Here is a 17,411-nt window from a genome sequence, read left to right as displayed (position 1 = left end):
ATCTTTAAGTGCTTCCTTAAACTGTAAAAACTGAATGCAGTCTGAAGACAACAGTGAAAGAACTGAGTTTTTGTGTCAGTCACTGAGTTGTAGTATGTGGTTTAAGAGAGCAGGTGCTAATTCCCTAAAATGCTTTATTAATGGATTCATATCATACAAAACTAATGCAAAAACAATTCTGCAACAACACAACATTGGCCAACACGAGTTAAGTTTATGAGAGAGTTTACTGAGTTTACTTTTGAAGGATAACAGCATTACAAATTTACATTACAAAGTGATCAAAACGCATAATGATATGTGTTTTGGGGTAATCAAAGGCCACAGGAAGGAAACAATAGCCTAGCAACAGAAATGATCCCTTTACAGTTGTGTTCAGAAGTTTACATACACTCATCATGGGCATAAATGTCTTGGTAATTTTGTTCTTTCTCCAGGGTGAAATGATTGCACGGAATACATCTTTATTGACTTTAAGACAACTAGAACTGGGTGCATATGTTTGATTTGTTTTTTTTCTCTAATCTACACAGGGTTAAAAGTATGCATGCAGCCTGGAAGATGTCTGGAAGATGACCCAAACTGTTACGGTCTGGGTGAGTCACAGTATTTTCTCCAGCAGCAGCTCTCCTCCTCTGGGTAGAGACTTGTTGCTCCTCCCTGGCTGCCCACCTTTGGGCAATTATTCCACCAGTATATACACAGCAAATTCAAAAGTGTTAAATATTTTGGTGTTAGTAGTCTTCTTGCAAAAGTAGAGTTAATTTTACTCTAAGCAGAGTCACATTCTTTTAATGTAACTCTGAGGTGTAAAATGATAGTAGCTAAAATCGAGTGTTAAAAATGAGTGTTTCTATTTCAAATCTGGGGGTGTTACAATGGAAACATTAACTCTTGACCTCTTAACGCTAAACTCCTAGAGTATGGAAGAAATATAGTATCATCAGAATTCAAGTATTTTTAGACATTGAATTTATGACACTGAATTTTTATCCTCCAAATTTCCCTGCAAAAATATTCACCTGCAAAAATTCACCTGCAAAAAATTCACCTGAAAAAAATTCACCTGCCAAAAATTCACCTGCAAAAATTCACCTGCAAAAAATTCACCTGCAAAAATTCAACTGCAAAAGTGATGAACTTTAATGACCCAAGCCAGAGCAATCAGCACCAGATCGAGTCGAGTGGCTCTCGGCCAATTAAATTACGCTGTTTGATCACATGACACCGTTAGCCAGCAGTTTGTCTCCTAAAAGAGAGCTGTTTAGAGGTGAGTGATTAAGTTTTTCTCCTAAATAGAGATCATTACAGAACGCCTAGTCCTACTTAAAATCCCATTTATTTTTATTTTATCATCTACTCGAACTAAGGAAAACGTTTGACTAACTCAAAGACAATTTCCACGCCTCCCCTGCCTGACTGCAGAGGCAGTTTTGAATTTAGGAGCAGCAAGATGGAAGCGGCAAACCCTGGCGATTCTCCGGTAAGTATATTGTTTTTTATCTTCAAGTTTGTCTTTTGAAACCTTAATTTTATTTAAATCCGTTGCTCACGTATAAAGTACACAGACGGGGTCTTTGCTCAACTCGTCTGAGGCGTGTCTCACTAAGCGCTACATGCTAGCATCCTGCTAACCGAGCTACCCTTTACATGCTGTGCTTTAGAAAATAGGATACTCGTTAAAAAATACTCCGCAGATATTGATAGATAGACGAACACTGCAAATATAATGTTGTAAACGAAAACGGCCTTTGGTGAAGGGGTAAAATACACCATGAATAAAGCCATAGAGTGAATGGCTGCCATGGTTGCAGAACAGCCTGATTTAATGACAAGAATGGGGAAGAGTGAGGCGAAGTGAACCAAAGCCACAAAACACGGTCAGACAAGGCGGCAAAAGGGCAGTGATCTGTCCGTCAGTATGAAGTTGGTGTGTGCTTTGGTGAACAAAAACTCCAGACTGGTAGCAGGAAGGTGGGAGACTCGTGTTTCACTGGGATAGTGGTGAATTAAAACATCCTTTGTTGGGGACATTTAGGTGTAAATGCATCCATACAGGCAAGACAGAGGCAGACCAGACAGTGAAGAAAACAAGGCAAACATTAGAAATATTAAAACGGAAATATAGGATTAATATAACATACAATTGGGGAAAATGTAAGGAACACAATGTAAATGATATTGTAAAGTCATTAAAACAGCATACTCTGATTAAAAGAAACAGATAATTGGGTAGGAGGAGGATGATGATGATGATAATAATAATAATAATAATAATAATAATAATAATAATAATAAAATAAAAAAAATGTACAAGATGGGTATGTATACTTGTAGCCAGAACTTAACAACTATAAAGTTGTAGCATGTCAGTACCTTACCCCATCCATTATATCCACACTTTCAGAAAAGGATATGGTCAATATCTTTACAAATACTATCTAAACTTAAACTGGATATTCCCTCTGCTTCTTCTGCTTCTCGTATACACCCTCAGGGTTTGTGATCAGCCAGCGGCTGATATGATCATTAATCCTGTAAAATAATATTCTTTCGGTTTATGAATCTGTTTGCATGGATTTCTTAATCTGTTTCCACTGTTAGCAGAAGTTGTGGTGTGCTGCTCTCCAAGACTACAAGCTGCGTTAAAGTTGGAAGTAACTGGCCGATGTTCCACTGTTGAAGATAGCTGTGCCCATTTGTTGCACATTGTGGGTATGGAGAAGTTGAGGCCCTTGCAGGCTACCCACAATTTCCCCAAACTGAGCGATTATACATCTTCCTTCCATATTTGTATCTTGTGTCACTAAAAATAATTTTATTTAATTTTATACATTGATTAATGACCTGCAGAATCTCCTTATCATATTAAGTGATTCATAATTGTCACTTTATGCTTTCTCCATCTTGAAAGTGATGACATCCTTGCATTACATCCTTTAGGTTCATTTTCTGCAGGCAGGTTTCTGACAGAGAACAGGCAGATTTACACTATAACATGCAGCGTTCTATAGATGGACACATAAAGAAATGAAAAATTACATGTATGTGCTAACTTTCTAAACACTGTTACATTAATGATTAAGTAGATAAAACATTTATGTCAGCCTTGGCTCATAGTTCATTTAAAGACAAGAACTTTGTGTGTGTTTCAGGTCCTGCACTCTCAAAGACTGAATGAACCAGCATTGCAGCCATGGGTCACTGTGAGCATCACAGGGAAGGTTGAAGCCGCCCACTGCAGCTGTAAGGCCGGAGTCACGGAGACCTGCACCCACGTCACTGCTCTTCTGTTTAATGTAGGGGGGCGATCGTGGCTCAAGAGTTAGGAGTTCGCCTTGTAATTGGAAGGTTGCCGGTTCGAGCCCCGGCTTAGACAGTCTCGGTCGTTGTGTCCTTGGGCAAGACACTTCACCTGTTGCCACTGGTGGTGGTCAGAGGGCCCGGTGGCGCCAGTGTCCGGCAGCCTCGCCTCTGTCAGTGCGCCCCAGGGTGGCTGTGGTTACAATGTAGCTTGCCATCACCAGTGTGCGAATGTGTGTGTGAATGGGTGGGTGACTGGATATGTAAAGCGCTTTGGGGTCCTTAGGGACTAGTAAAGCGCTATATAAATACAGGCCATTTACCATTTAGAAGCAACAGTGATCTGTGGCACAAGGACTGTTACAGATGAACCTGCATACTGGGTTTTGCTGGGTAATATGACCAAGATACAGCCAGAGGTTGGCCATAAGATAGACTTCTCCTCTTCAGCTGCCCAAAAAAAGGCTCTTGATCAGAACAAACAGACCATCTGTAGTGACAGGTAAAAGGAGCCGTCCTCAAAAAAGAAAAATCCCACCTGCTACTGTGGAGGAGTTGTCACTGCTATAATGCCATCATGTTTTATCTAGGGGTCTAGATTTATGCCTATAGTGCACTGCCGTGTAAATAATTTGCATTTACTGAATGAGTATCACTGTTCAAAAATTGAATAAAGAAACAAACTAATTTTTGCCTTTTTTTTTTATTAAAACCACTTTATAGAACATCACATCAGTTACAATGTAGAATCCATGTCACTGGAGAATTTTGATTCAATAAACAGTAAAAAGGTGAGCTGTGAAGACCAAGGACAAGTGCAGCTCACAGGTTTTCTATCCAAGGAATCCCAGAAGATTGCATGGTGTCATTGCCCAGCAGTTGTTCGCAGGACATATGGACTCAACCTCAACAATCCCTCACACTGAGCAGCATGAAGTGACAGTGCAGAGGAAAAACTCCCCTTTAACAAGAAGAAACCTCCAGCAGAACCAGAACCTGGTTCAGTACCAGCAGCCATCTGGGTTTGGAGGAGAGAGAGAGACACAGAACTACCAAAAGTTTTTTTTTTTTTTATGTGATTGACTGTTGTTGTAATTCAAGCCCTGAGTGTAGAGCAGGTAAGATATAAAGTTGCATCCTAAATTCATGCAGAGTGTTTAGTTTATGACTTTTTCACCTGGTCATTTCTTGATGAACAGATGGTCTTTTAGGGTTGACCAAGCTGGTACCTTGACTCTGTTCTCTGCAAGATGTTGCAAAAAACAAAATCATATGGAGACAATATTGGACACAAAATATATAACAATTTAGTTAAATGTAGCATTAACTCATAGGTCTTGCTAAAGTAAACCTTGTATTCTGATTCATCACAGCAGCAGTTCAGTTGGATGATGTCAGTAACTGCAGCAAGTGTCTTGCTGACTGAATAATTACATCTTGCATAATCTGAAACAAACACATAAAGACAGAAACAATTTATAAATTAATGTTTGATAAAATCTAAGAATTAATCATTTATTAGATACCAATATGAATATGTCTACCATAAAACTTGTGTGGAGCGAAGTTACATTCAATCAAGATGGTCTGGCATGCTACAACTTTGTAGTTAAGTTCTGGCTACAAGTATACATACCCATCTTGTACATGTTCTTTAACATTATTATTATTATCATCATCATCCTACCCAATTATCTGTTTCTTTTAATCAGAGTATGCTGTTTTAATGACTTTACAATATCATTTACATTGTGTTCCTTACATTTTCCCCAATTGTATGTTATATTAATCCTATATTTCCGTTTTAATATTTCTAATGTTTGCTTTGTTTTCTTCACTGTCTGGTCTGCCTCTGTCTTGTCTGATTGCTCTGGCTTGGGTCATTAAAGTTCATCACTTTTGCAGTTGAATTTTTGCAGGTGAATTTTTGCAGGTGAATTTTTTTCAGGTGAATTTTTGGCAGGTGAATTTTTGCAGGTGAATTTTTTGCAGGTGAATTTTTGCAGGTGAATATTTTTGCAGGGAAATTTGGAGGATAAAAATTCAGTGTCATAAATTCAATGTCTAAAAATACTTGAATTCTGATGATACTATATTTCTTCCATACTAGAGGGGCTACGACACCAACAGAGTAAATTCACAGACTCCGCCCCCAGCACGGCTCCAATCGAAGCTGAAGTGAAGCCGTTTCAGAACATTTTGCTCTACATATTTGAGTTGTTTGCCATGCTTGGTAAGTCATTTTTTCAAAGATTGTTTCAATTATTATTATTATCTTTTACTTCTGTGGCTCTTTGGAGTTGAGACAAAGCTGTGTGAAAGGCATTAGCCATGTTGCTCGGTGATAGCATAATATTCTGTTTTAGCTAGCTGAAAGGTATTGTCTGCGGGCAAATACCACAGCCTTGAAAAAAAGCTTGCATGTGAATTTTCAGTCAAACTTTTGGTCAAATACACCTAAAACAATGTCTAGAATGTGATATGGTATAATGGTGCTACTTGAAGCCTGAAAACGATCTCCCATAAAAAAAAAAAGAAAAAAAAAAAGCGAGCAAACAGCAGTAGCAGACGTCCTGACTGGATTCTACGTTAGCATTTAGATCCCTCCAGAGTTTTGTGCACACGGTTTAGGTAAAAATGAAAAAGGTTGAGGTCTTACATTTAGTTCAGTATTACCTGTTGCCTGTGTCCTTGTCTTTTGGGAAAATACTTTACACAAGTAATGGCTCAAAAAGGATTCCTTTTTTTTTTACTGTGCTGCAATTGTTTACTGGATTATTTGTGCCATTAATTAGTGTCAACTAATTTTTATTCAATCTCCACATAGGATATGCTTGTGAAGATGGAATATGGGGGAGAGCAGAAGTGCGGTGAAGTTCCACAAAGTGATGAATGAAGGACATGCATATTGTATTGAAGAAATAAGTGATGAGAATGCTGTTATTTGCATTTACCAGCTCATCTATGTCAGACCTTTTGATAAACAAAATTCTAATGAAAGTGAGAACATGTACACTGTTACATCTTTCAGAAAATGCTTTGAAAGTGTGGTGCACAGTTCAGAATAAATGTTTTTCAAAAACCATTGCGTCTTTTTAGTAAATGTTTATTTCCAAAAGAAATTTCTAGAAGTTCAGAACAGTAAAATTCCCGCTTTTTAGAATGAATTAGAAGATAACTCTTACGTAGTTAAACTAAAATACTCTTTTGAGAGTTAATATATAAACTCTTAACACCAAGTGTTAAATTATTAACTCCAGAAAGATTTGGTGTTTAACACTAAATCAGAGTTAACGTACCAACTCTCCAAAAAAAGTTAAATTAACACTGGTGTGGACCAATATAGACACTTTAATAGTGTTGAAATCAAATCCAACAGTGTTAATTTGGACATGCTGGATTTGCTGTGGAGGATTGACACACTCAATTAGTCCTCGCCAGATTATCTGCTAACCAATGTTAGTCTGTGGCCTCACATTCTTTCGATTAAACTGTAGTGTACTTACCTTCTTCACCTGTTTCATAGCCTGTTCCCAGAGCTCACTTTTCACCCGTTGCCATATTTGCTTACCTGGATCCAGGTCTCCAGCTGCTGGTAAATCTCTCAGTCTAATTGCCATTCTCACCTGCCTGCCTCCCTGCGTTTCAGCGTCATGCTCCGTGCTCGCCCCTGCCCCCTCCTGCCTTTCTCCACCTGCAAGCAAGTAAGGTGTCTTACTTTGACTCTTGGAATTCATTCAAAATTCCTCTGAACCACTCTGACTGTATTCTCCTTTTATTCTAGTGCCCATAGTCAGCCATAGTCTCCCCTGGCTCAGTTCACGCACCCCGCTGTCACAGCGACTTCATAGTGCTCATGATTGTCTTGCCCTGCAGTTCTGCACCTGTGTCCATCTCTCTTCCTGGGCCGTTGAGCCATGACACACGCTCAGTTGAAAGGAAATTGGTTAGGGATGTTTTGAAGAACCCAGGAATCATTAAGGCTCAACCCTGCGATGAACTGGAAACTGCTTGAACACGAGCATTACTGTCCACAGTGAAGTGAGTTTTACATCTCCGTGAACTGAGAGGATGCTAACCAAAACTGACACCTTTAACCTTGTCTGAAACTTGTAGTTGCCCACATGGACAACTCAAATATACCATTTGGAAAAAATGTTTTATGGTGACATGAGAGAAAGATTAAGCTGTCTGACAAAAAGAGGTATGTTTGTCAAACATAGTGGTGGTAGCATTATGCTCTGTTGCTGATTTGATGCCAGTGGTGTTGGTATACTGTATTGCAAAAAGTGAATGGAATAATGAAAGTGTTCATCACTGACTCAGAGTTCAGCCAGTGAGCCTTGGTGGGCTTTTTCTAATCTGACTCCAGACTCTGAATTAATCCCTGCAATTTGTCCAACAATACAAACATATCTGACTTCAAACTCACTGTATCCCACTAGTGAAACAGCATAAAGGTCAATCTGTGGGATTAAGAGTGAAAGGTGTTATCTTCACACATCTTTGTTTTAGCCAGCAAAATATGTCTCATCATGAAAAAAATGCAAATAGAACTGATGGCAAACATGAATGAAATTAAAGCAGCTCTGGAGGAAGAGGCTCGCACTTCATTTGCAAAGTGAAGCAAACACTTCAGTCTGATTAGTAGGCAGCAGGAAAAAAAAACAGAAGCAAAAAAAGAATAGCTTTAATACGACAAAAATGAGGAGGATCCAAAATCCCACATTTTCCCGTCCCGATTGGGAAATCTTCTTGATCATCCATAAATGTTTCCAAAAAGGGCTCCGAAAACAACACGGATAGATCATCACCAGGCAGAATCCCAGAAGAACAGTGAGATTCCTGTTAAATCTCAAGTACAACACACAGCGCCCGACATTTGAGGTGTCACTCTGAAAAAACCTTTCTCGTAAACACACTGAGCAAGGAGATCTGTGATTGCCTGTGTCTGTTCTTGTTGTTGGTGATATGTATGGCTGAGCTGGAAAGCTGCAGCCATGTGACTGTGAACAGCAACAGAGTGTGAGTTAATAAAGATTATGCTAAAATGCATGGAAATATTTTCGAACCTGCCGTGATTCTGTTGAATCATCATTTCAGACAACAGCCAACGCAGAGATTTAATTCTAAGGGAAAGATCGCTAAGCTGTATTATGACACGTAATCACCGGGTTTCGCAAAGGAGCTGAGCTGAGAACCAACTGGCGGTGAGTTGGACCGAGGGGCAGGAAAAGATTCTTTACAGAGCTTGTACGGTGGGATTATCTGAAAGAGGCCTCTGTCCCTGATATCCACAAATCCCATATCGTCATCCCACCTGCAGTCTATGGACTTTGCTAAAGATGACAATGAGGTCACAGAACTATCAAGAACAACTGAGCTTGTTAGGTAAAGCCATGGAAGGGCAAGGATCCAAAGGAGACACCTGGACAGGGACTTGAACCCTGGACCCTCAGATTAAAAGTCTGATGCTCTTCCATCTGAGCTACCCAGGCAACAAGAGTCACGTGTTTGTCCTCTGGGACACATATTGTCTTTCTTTTCTGTAAAAACGTGATCTCTTATCCTCTCATTTTACTGTAGGTACTGGTGAGGATTTGCAGTTAGATATTATTAAATGGTCATTTCAGACAAGAGCCAAGGGAAGGATTTGATTCTAGGGGAAACATCGCTAGGCTGTATTATGACGTGTGATCACCCAACCTAGCAAGCCCTAGGTAAGTCAATGGTATAATGGGTGAGGCCTGGGAGCTTCTGAAGGAGGACCTTCTTCAAATTCCACCTCCACTTGATGGACGTTTGCAAGCTGCACCATCTGTGTTTGTTTTCTCATTTGATGGCAATGATCCACGTAGTTGTAGGCCGTATAATGAAGTCCTACCAACAAACCTACCAAGCCCTAGATGCTGACCAAAATAGCTTTGCCGAAACCCAGGATCAAACTAGGGTCCTTTAGATCTTCAGTCTAACGCTCTCCCAGCTGAGCTATTTCGGCACGTTTTGCAAAGGAAAGTGCTGAAAAATTGCATTCTAATGGCCAGTCAGGTCTACAGCTGGCCAAACTGCACTACAGCTGCCATTCTGAGACACTGGATCAATGTGAAGTGAACTTTTAAGCTTTGGATTTAACAGTGAACTGTGATGAACTTTGCTCTCTTAAATGTTGTCCCACCCAAAGTAAGACAGAAAAAAAGTGAAAGTGTAACGTGTCGAGAAACCCAGGGTGGATTTGGTGAGATTGGCATGTCTTAGACACCGGGTTTCGCAAAGGAGCTGAGCTGAGAACCAACTGGCGGTGAGTTGGACCGAGGGGCAGGAAAAGATTCTTTACAGAGCTTGTACGGTGGGATTATCTGAAAGAGGCCTCTGTCCCTGATATCCACAAATCCCATATCGTCATCCCACCTGCAGTCTATGGACTTTGCTAAAGATGACAATGAGGTAACAGAACTATCAAGAACAACTGAGCTTGTTAGGTAAAGCCATGGAAGGGCAAGGATCCAAAGGAGACACCTGGACAGGGACTTGAACCCTGGACCCTCAGATTAAAAGTCTGATGCTCTTCCATCTGAGCTACCCAGGTAACAAGAGTCACGTGTTTGTCCTCTGGGACACATATTGTCTTTCTTTTCTGTAAAAACGTGATCTCTTATCCTCTCATTTTACTGTAGGTACTGGTGAGGATTTGCAGTTAGATATTATTAAATGGTCATTTCAGACAAGAGCCAAGGGAAGGATTTGATTCTAGGGGAAACATCGCTAGGCTGTATTATGACGTGTGATCACCCAACCTAGCAAGCCCTAGGTAAGTCAATGGTATAATGGGTGAGGCCTGGGAGCTTCTGAAGGAGGACCTTCTTCAAATTCCACCTCCACTTGATGGACGTTTGCAAGCTGCACCATCTGTGTTTGTTTTCTCATTTGATGGCAATGATCCACGTAGTTGTAGGCCGTATAATGAAGTCCTACCAACAAACCTACCAAGCCCTAGATGGTGACCAAAATAGCTTTGCCGAAACCCAGGATCAAACTAGGGTCCTTTAGATCTTCAGTCTAACGCTCTCCCAGCTGAGCTATTTCGGCACGTTTTGCAAAGGAAAGTGCTCAAAAATTGCATTCTAATGACCAGTCAGGTCTACAGCTGGCCAAACTGCACTACAGCTGCCATTCTGAGACACTGGATCAATGTGAAGTGAACTTTTAAGCTTTGGATTTAACAGTGAACTGTGATGAACTTTGCTCTCTTAAATGTTGTCCCACCCAAAGTAAGACAGAAAAAAAGTGAAAGTGTAACGTGTCGAGAAACCCAGGGCGGATTTGGTGAGATTGGCATGTCTTAGACACCGGGTTTCGCAAAGGAGCTGAGCTGAGAACCAACTGGCGGTGAGTTGGACCGAGGGGCAGGAAAAGATTCTTTACAGAGCTTGTACGGTGGGATTATCTGAAAGAGGCCTCTGTCCCTGATATCCACAAATCCCATATCGTCATCCCACCTGCAGTCTATGGACTTTGCTAAAGATGACAATGAGGTCACAGAACTATCAAGAACAACTGAGCTTGTTAGGTAAAGCCATGGAAGGGTAAGGATCCAAAGGAGACACCTGGACAGGGACTTGAACCCTGGACCCTCAGATTAAAAGTCTGATGCTCTTCCATCTGAGCTACCCAGGTAACAAGAGTCACGTGTTTGTCCTCTGGGACACATATTGTCTTTCTTTTCTGTAAAAACGTGATCTCTTATCCTCTCATTTTACTGTAGGTACTGGTGAGGATTTGCAGTTAGATATTATTAAATGGTCATTTCAGACAAGAGCCAAGGGAAGGATTTGATTCTAGGGGAAACATCGCTAGGCTGTATTATGACGTGTGATCACCCAACCTACAAAGCCCTAGGTAAGTCAATGGTATAATGGGTGAGGCCTGGGAGCTTCTGAAGGAGGACCTTCTTCAAATTCCACCTCCACTTGATGGACGTTTGCAAGCTGCACCATCTGTGTTTGTTTTCTCATTTGATGGCAATGATCCACGTAGTTGTAGGCCGTATAATGAAGTCCTACCAACAAACCTACCAAGCCCTAGATGGTGACCAAAATAGCTTTGCCGAAACCCAGGATCGAACTAGGGTCCTTTAGATCTTCAGTCTAACGCTCTCCCAGCTGAGCTATTTCGGCACGTTTTGCAATGGAAAGTGCTCAAAAATTGCATTCTAATGACCAGTCAGGTCTACAGCTGGCCAAACTGCACTACAGCTGCCATTCTGAGACACTGGATCAATGTGAAGTGAACTTTTAAGCTTTGGATTTAACAGTGAACTGTGATGAACTTTGCTCTCTTAAATGTTGTCCCACCCAAAGTAAGACAGAAAAAAAGTGAAAGTGTAACGTGTCGAGAAACCCAGGGCGGATTTGGTGAGATTGGCATGTCTTAGACACCGGGTTTCGCAAAGGAGCTGAGCTGAGAACCAACTGGCGGTGAGTTGGACCGAGGGGCAGGAAAAGATTCTTTACAGAGCTTGTACGGTGGGATTATCTGAAAGAGGCCTCTGTCCCTGATATCCACAAATCCCATATCGTCATCCCACCTGCAGTCTATGGACTTTGCTAAAGATGACAATGAGGTCACAGAACTATCAAGAACAACTGAGCTTGTTAGGTAAAGCCATGGAAGGGCAAGGATCCAAAGGAGACACCTGGACAGGGACTTGAACCCTGGTCCCTCAGATTAAAAGTCTGATGCTCTTCCATCTGAGCTACCCAGGTAACAAGAGTCACGTGTTTGTCCTCTGGGACACATATTGTCTTTCTTTTCTGTAAAAACGTGATCTCTTATCCTCTCATTTTACTGTAGGTACTGGTGAGGATTTGCAGTTAGATATTATTAAATGGTCATTTCAGACAAGAGCCAAGGGAAGGATTTGATTCTAGGGGAAACATCGCTAGGCTGTATTATGACGTGTGATCACCCAACCTACCAAGCCCTAGGTAAGTCAATGGTATAATGGGTGAGGCCTGGGAGCTTCTGAAGGAGGACCTTCTTCAAATTCCACCTCCACTTGATGGACGTTTGCAAGCTGCACCATCTGTGTTTGTTTTCTCATTTGATGGCAATGATCCACGTAGTTGTAGGCCGTATAATGAAGTCCTACCAACAAACCTACCAAGCCCTAGATGGTGACCAAAATAGCTTTGCCGAAACCCAGGATCGAACTAGGGTCCTTTAGATCTTCAGTCTAACGCTCTCCCAGCTGAGCTATTTCGGCACGTTTTGCAATGGAAAGTGCTCAAAAATTGCATTCTAATGACCAGTCAGGTCTACAGCTGGCCAAACTGCACTACAGCTGCCATTCTGAGACACTGGATCAATGTGAAGTGAACTTTTAAGCTTTGGATTTAACAGTGAACTGTGATGAACTTTGCTCTCTTAAATGTTGTCCCACCCAAAGTAAGACAGAAAAAAAGTGAAAGTGTAACGTGTCGAGAAACCCAGGGCGGATTTGGTGAGATTGGCATGTCTTAGACACCGGGTTTCGCAAAGGAGCTGAGCTGAGAACCAACTGGCGGTGAGTTGGACCGAGGGGCAGGAAAAGATTCTTTACAGAGCTTGTACGGTGGGATTATCTGAAAGAGGCCTCTGTCCCTGATATCCACAAATCCCATATCGTCATCCCACCTGCAGTCTATGGACTTTGCTAAAGATGACAATGAGGTCACAGAACTATCAAAAACAACTGAGCTTGTTAGGTAAAGCCATGGAAGGGCAAGGATCCAAAGGAGACACCTGGACAGGGACTTGAACCCTGGACCCTCAGATTAAAAGTCTGATGCTCTTCCATCTGAGCTACCCAGGTAACAAGAGTCACGTGTTTGTCCTCTGGGACACATATTGTCTTTCTTTTCTGTAAAAACGTGATCTCTTATCCTCTCATTTTACTGTAGGTACTGGTGAGGATTTGCAGTTAGATATTATTAAATGGTCATTTCAGACAAGAGCCAAGAGAAGGATTTGATTCTAGGGGAAACATCGCTAGGCTGTATTATGACGTGTGATCACCCAACCTAGCAAGCCCTAGGTAAGTCAATGGTATAATGGGTGAGGCCTGGGAGCTTCTGAAGGAGGACCTTCTTCAAATTCCACCTCCACTTGATGGACGTTTGCAAGCTGCACCATCTGTGTTTGTTTTCTCATTTGATGGCAATGATCCACGTAGTTGTAGGCCGTATAATGAAGTCCTACCAACAAACCTACCAAGCCCTAGATGGTGACCAAAATAGCTTTGCCGAAACCCAGGATCGAACTAGGGTCCTTTAGATCTTCAGTCTAACGCTCTCCCAGCTGAGCTATTTCGGCACTTTTTGCAATGGAAAGTGCTCAAAAATTGCATTCTAATGACCAGTCAGGTCTACAGCTGGCCAAACTGCACTACAGCTGCCATTCTGAGACACTGGATCAATGTGAAGTGAACTTTTAAGCTTTGGATTTAACAGTGAACTGTGATGAACTTTGCTCTCTTAAATGTTGTCCCACCCAAAGTAAGACAGAAAAAAGTGAAAGTGTAACGTGTCGAGAAACCCAGGGCGGATTTGGTGAGATTGGCATGTCTTAGACACCGGGTTTCGCAAAGGAGCTGAGCTGAGAACCAACTGGCGGTGAGTTGGACCGAGGGGCAGGAAAAGATTCTTTACAGAGCTTGTACGGTGGGATTATCTGAAAGAGGCCTCTGTCCCTGATATCCACAAATCCCATATCGTCATCCCACCTGCAGTCTATGGACTTTGCTAAAGATGACAATGAGGTCACAGAACTATCAAGAACTGAGCTTGTTAGGTAAAGCCATGGAAGGGCAAGGATCCAAAGGAGACACCTGGACAGGGACTTGAACCCTGGACCCTCAGATTAAAAGTCTGATGCTCTTCCATCTGAGCTACCCAGGTAACAAGAGTCACGTGTTTGTCCTCTGGGACACATATTGTCTTTCTTTTCTGTAAAAACGTGATCTCTTATCCTCTCATTTTACTGTAGGTACTGGTGAGGATTTGCAGTTAGATATTATTAAATGGTCATTTCAGACAAGAGCCAAGAGAAGGATTTGATTCTAGGGGAAACATCGCTAGGCTGTATTATGACGTGTGATCACCCAACCTAGCAAGCCCTAGGTAAGTCAATGGTATAATGGGTGAGGCCTGGGAGCTTCTGAAGGAGGACCTTCTTCAAATTCCACCTCCACTTGATGGACGTTTGCAAGCTGCACCATCTGTGTTTGTTTTCTCATTTGATGGCAATGATCCACGTAGTTGTAGGCCGTATAATGAAGTCCTACCAACAAACCTACCAAGCCCTAGATGGTGACCAAAATAGCTTTGCCGAAACCCAGGATCGAACTAGGGTCCTTTAGATGTTCAGTCTAACGCTCTCCCAGCTGAGCTATTTCGGCACTTTTTGCAATGGAAAGTGCTCAAAAATTGCATTCTAATCACCAGTCAGGTCTACAGCTGGCCAAACTGCACTACAGCTGCCATTCTGAGACACTGGATCAATGTGAAGTGAACTTTTAAGCTTTGGATTTAACAGTGAACTGTGATGAACTTTGCTCTCTTAAATGTTGTCCCACCCAAAGTAAGACAGAAAAAAAGTGAAAGTGTAGCGTGTCGAGAAACCCAGGGCGGATTTGGTGAGATTGGCATGTCTTAGACACCGGGTTTCGCAAAGGAGCTGAGCTGAGAACCAACTGGCGGTGAGTTGGACCGAGGGGCAGGAAAAGATTCTTTACAGAGCTTGTACGGTGGGATTATCTGAAAGAGGCCTCTGTCCCTGATATCCACAAATCCCATATCGTCATCCCACCTGTAGTCTATGGACTTTGCTAAAGATGACAATGAGGTCACAGAACTATCAAGAACAACTGAGCTTGTTAGGTAAAGCCATGGAAGGGCAAGGATCCAAAGGAGACACCTGGACAGGGACTTGAACCCTGGACCCTCAGATTAAAAGTCTGATGCTCTTCCATCTGAGCTACCCAGGTAACAAGAGTCACGTGTTTGTCCTCTGGGACACATATTGTCTTTCTTTTCTGTAAAAACGTGATCTCTTATCCTCTCATTTTACTGTAGGTACTGGTGAGGATTTGCAGTTAGATATTATTAAATGGTCATTTCAGACAAGAGCCAAGGGAAGGATTTGATTCTAGGGGAAACATCGCTAGGCTGTATTATGACGTGTGATCACCCAACCTAGCAAGCCCTAGGTAAGTCAATGGTATAATGGGTGAGGCCTGGGAGCTTCTGAAGGAGGACCTTCTTCAAATTCCACCTCCACTTGATGGACGTTTGCAAGCTGCACCATCTGTGTTTGTTTTCTCATTTGATGGCAATGATCCACGTAGTTGTAGGCCGTATAATGAAGTCCTACCAACAAACCTACCAAGCCCTAGATGGTGACCAAAATAGCTTTGCCGAAACCCAGGATCGAACTAGGGTCCTTTAGATGTTCAGTCTAACGCTCTCCCAGCTGAGCTATTTCAGCACGTTTTGCAATGGAAAGTGCTCAAAAATTGCATTCTAATGACCAGTCAGGTCTACAGCTGGCCAAACTGCACTACAGCTGCCATTCTGAGACACTGGATCAATGTGAAGTGAACTTTTAAGCTTTGGATTTAACAGTGAACTGTGATGAACTTTGCTCTCTTAAATGTTGTCCCACCCAAAGTAAGACAGAAAAAAAGTGAAAGTGTAGCGTGTCGAGAAACCCAGGGCGGATTTGGTGAGATTGGCATGTCTTAGACACCGGGTTTCGCAAAGGAGCTGAGCTGAGAACCAACTGGCGGTGAGTTGGACCGAGGGGCAGGAAAAGATTCTTTACAGAGCTTGTACGGTGGGATTATCTGAAAGAGGCCTCTGTCCCTGATATCCACAAATCCCATATCGTCATCCCACCTGCAGTCTATGGACTTTGCTAAAGATGACAATGAGGTCACAGAACTATCAAGAACAACTGAGCTTGTTAGGTAAAGCCATGGAAGGGCAAGGATCCAAAGGAGACACCTGGACAGGGACTTGAACCCTGGACCCTCAGATTAAAAGTCTGATGCTCTTCCATCTGAGCTACCCAGGTAACAAGAGTCACGTGTTTGTCCTCTGGGACACATATTGTCTTTCTTTTCTGTAAAAACGTGATCTCTTATCCTCTCATTTTACTGTAGGTACTGGTGAGGATTTGCAGTTAGATATTATTAAATGGTCATTTCAGACAAGAGCCAAGGGAAGGATTTGATTCTAGGGGAAACATCGCTAGGCTGTATTATGACGTGTGATCACCCAACCTAGCAAGCCCTAGGTAAGTCAATGGTATAATGGGTGAGGCCTGGGAGCTTCTGAAGGAGGACCTTCTTCAAATTCCACCTCCACTTGATGGACGTTTGCAAGCTGCACCATCTGTGTTTGTTTTCTCATTTGATGGCAATGATCCACGTAGTTGTAGGCCGTATAATGAAGTCCTACCAACAAACCTACCAAGCCCTAGATGGTGACCAAAATAGCTTTGCCGAAACCCAGGATCGAACTAGGGTCCTTTAGATCTTCAGTCTAACGCTCTCCCAGCTGAGCTATTTCGGCACGTTTTGCAATGGAAAGTGCTCAAAAATTGCATTCTAATGACCAGTCAGGTCTACAGCTGGCCAAACTGCACTACAGCTGCCATTCTGAGACACTGGATCAATGTGAAGTGAACTTTTAAGCTTTGGATTTAACAGTGAACTGTGATGAACTTTGCTCTCTTAAATGTTGTCCCACCCAAAGTAAGACAGAAAAAAAGTGAAAGTGTAACGTGTCGAGAAACCCAGGGCGGATTTGGTGAGATTGGCATGTCTTAGACACCGGGTTTCGCAAAGGAGCTGAGCTGAGAACCAACTGGCGGTGAGTTGGACCGAGGGGCAGGAAAAGATTCTTTACAGAGCTTGTACGGTGGGATTATCTGAAAGAGGCCTCTGTCCCTGATATCCACAAATCCCATATCGTCATCCCACCTGCAGTCTATGGACTTTGCTAAAGATGACAATGAGGTAACGGAACTATCAAGAACAACTGAGCTTGTTAGGTAAAGCCATGGAAGGG

General features: G+C 42.2%; 16 non-coding genes across 16 annotated transcripts; all 16 read right to left on the bottom strand.

Moving 5' to 3' along the window:
• Positions 1-8,728: 8,728 nt before the first annotated feature.
• trnak-uuu (transfer RNA lysine (anticodon UUU)) lies at positions 8,729-8,801 on the bottom strand. Its single transcript has one exon. It is a non-coding gene; the product is annotated as a tRNA-Lys (tRNA).
• A 427-nt stretch (positions 8,802-9,228) lies between these two features.
• Positions 9,229-9,301, bottom strand: trnaf-gaa (transfer RNA phenylalanine (anticodon GAA)). Its single transcript has one exon. It is a non-coding gene; the product is annotated as a tRNA-Phe (tRNA).
• Positions 9,302-9,816: 515 nt separating this feature from the next.
• Positions 9,817-9,889, bottom strand: trnak-uuu (transfer RNA lysine (anticodon UUU)). Its single transcript has one exon. It is a non-coding gene; the product is annotated as a tRNA-Lys (tRNA).
• Positions 9,890-10,316: 427 nt separating this feature from the next.
• Positions 10,317-10,389, bottom strand: trnaf-gaa (transfer RNA phenylalanine (anticodon GAA)). The gene has a single exon. It is a non-coding gene; the product is annotated as a tRNA-Phe (tRNA).
• A 515-nt stretch (positions 10,390-10,904) lies between these two features.
• On the bottom strand, positions 10,905-10,977 carry trnak-uuu (transfer RNA lysine (anticodon UUU)). Its single transcript has one exon. It is a non-coding gene; the product is annotated as a tRNA-Lys (tRNA).
• Positions 10,978-11,404: 427 nt separating this feature from the next.
• Positions 11,405-11,477, bottom strand: trnaf-gaa (transfer RNA phenylalanine (anticodon GAA)). The gene has a single exon. It is a non-coding gene; the product is annotated as a tRNA-Phe (tRNA).
• Positions 11,478-11,992: 515 nt separating this feature from the next.
• trnak-uuu (transfer RNA lysine (anticodon UUU)) lies at positions 11,993-12,065 on the bottom strand. The gene has a single exon. It is a non-coding gene; the product is annotated as a tRNA-Lys (tRNA).
• Positions 12,066-12,492: 427 nt separating this feature from the next.
• Positions 12,493-12,565, bottom strand: trnaf-gaa (transfer RNA phenylalanine (anticodon GAA)). The gene has a single exon. It is a non-coding gene; the product is annotated as a tRNA-Phe (tRNA).
• A 515-nt stretch (positions 12,566-13,080) lies between these two features.
• trnak-uuu (transfer RNA lysine (anticodon UUU)) lies at positions 13,081-13,153 on the bottom strand. Its single transcript has one exon. It is a non-coding gene; the product is annotated as a tRNA-Lys (tRNA).
• A 427-nt stretch (positions 13,154-13,580) lies between these two features.
• On the bottom strand, positions 13,581-13,653 carry trnaf-gaa (transfer RNA phenylalanine (anticodon GAA)). Its single transcript has one exon. It is a non-coding gene; the product is annotated as a tRNA-Phe (tRNA).
• A 511-nt stretch (positions 13,654-14,164) lies between these two features.
• On the bottom strand, positions 14,165-14,237 carry trnak-uuu (transfer RNA lysine (anticodon UUU)). The gene has a single exon. It is a non-coding gene; the product is annotated as a tRNA-Lys (tRNA).
• Positions 14,238-14,664: 427 nt separating this feature from the next.
• Positions 14,665-14,737, bottom strand: trnaf-gaa (transfer RNA phenylalanine (anticodon GAA)). The gene has a single exon. It is a non-coding gene; the product is annotated as a tRNA-Phe (tRNA).
• Positions 14,738-15,252: 515 nt separating this feature from the next.
• Positions 15,253-15,325, bottom strand: trnak-uuu (transfer RNA lysine (anticodon UUU)). Its single transcript has one exon. It is a non-coding gene; the product is annotated as a tRNA-Lys (tRNA).
• A 427-nt stretch (positions 15,326-15,752) lies between these two features.
• On the bottom strand, positions 15,753-15,825 carry trnaf-gaa (transfer RNA phenylalanine (anticodon GAA)). Its single transcript has one exon. It is a non-coding gene; the product is annotated as a tRNA-Phe (tRNA).
• Positions 15,826-16,340: 515 nt separating this feature from the next.
• On the bottom strand, positions 16,341-16,413 carry trnak-uuu (transfer RNA lysine (anticodon UUU)). The gene has a single exon. It is a non-coding gene; the product is annotated as a tRNA-Lys (tRNA).
• Positions 16,414-16,840: 427 nt separating this feature from the next.
• Positions 16,841-16,913, bottom strand: trnaf-gaa (transfer RNA phenylalanine (anticodon GAA)). Its single transcript has one exon. It is a non-coding gene; the product is annotated as a tRNA-Phe (tRNA).
• Between the last annotated feature and the right edge of the window lie 498 nt (positions 16,914-17,411).

The sequence above is a fragment of the Diplotaxodon limnothrissa genome, linkage group LG5 (genome assembly GCF_057381915.1).
Source record: "Diplotaxodon limnothrissa isolate DT_005_m linkage group LG5, D_limnothrissa_male_GT1.1, whole genome shotgun sequence".
NCBI classification, from domain to species: Eukaryota; Metazoa; Chordata; class Actinopteri; order Cichliformes; family Cichlidae; genus Diplotaxodon; species Diplotaxodon limnothrissa.
Note: the sequence above shows the minus strand (reverse complement) of the source record. Positions and strands in the feature narration are given on the sequence as shown.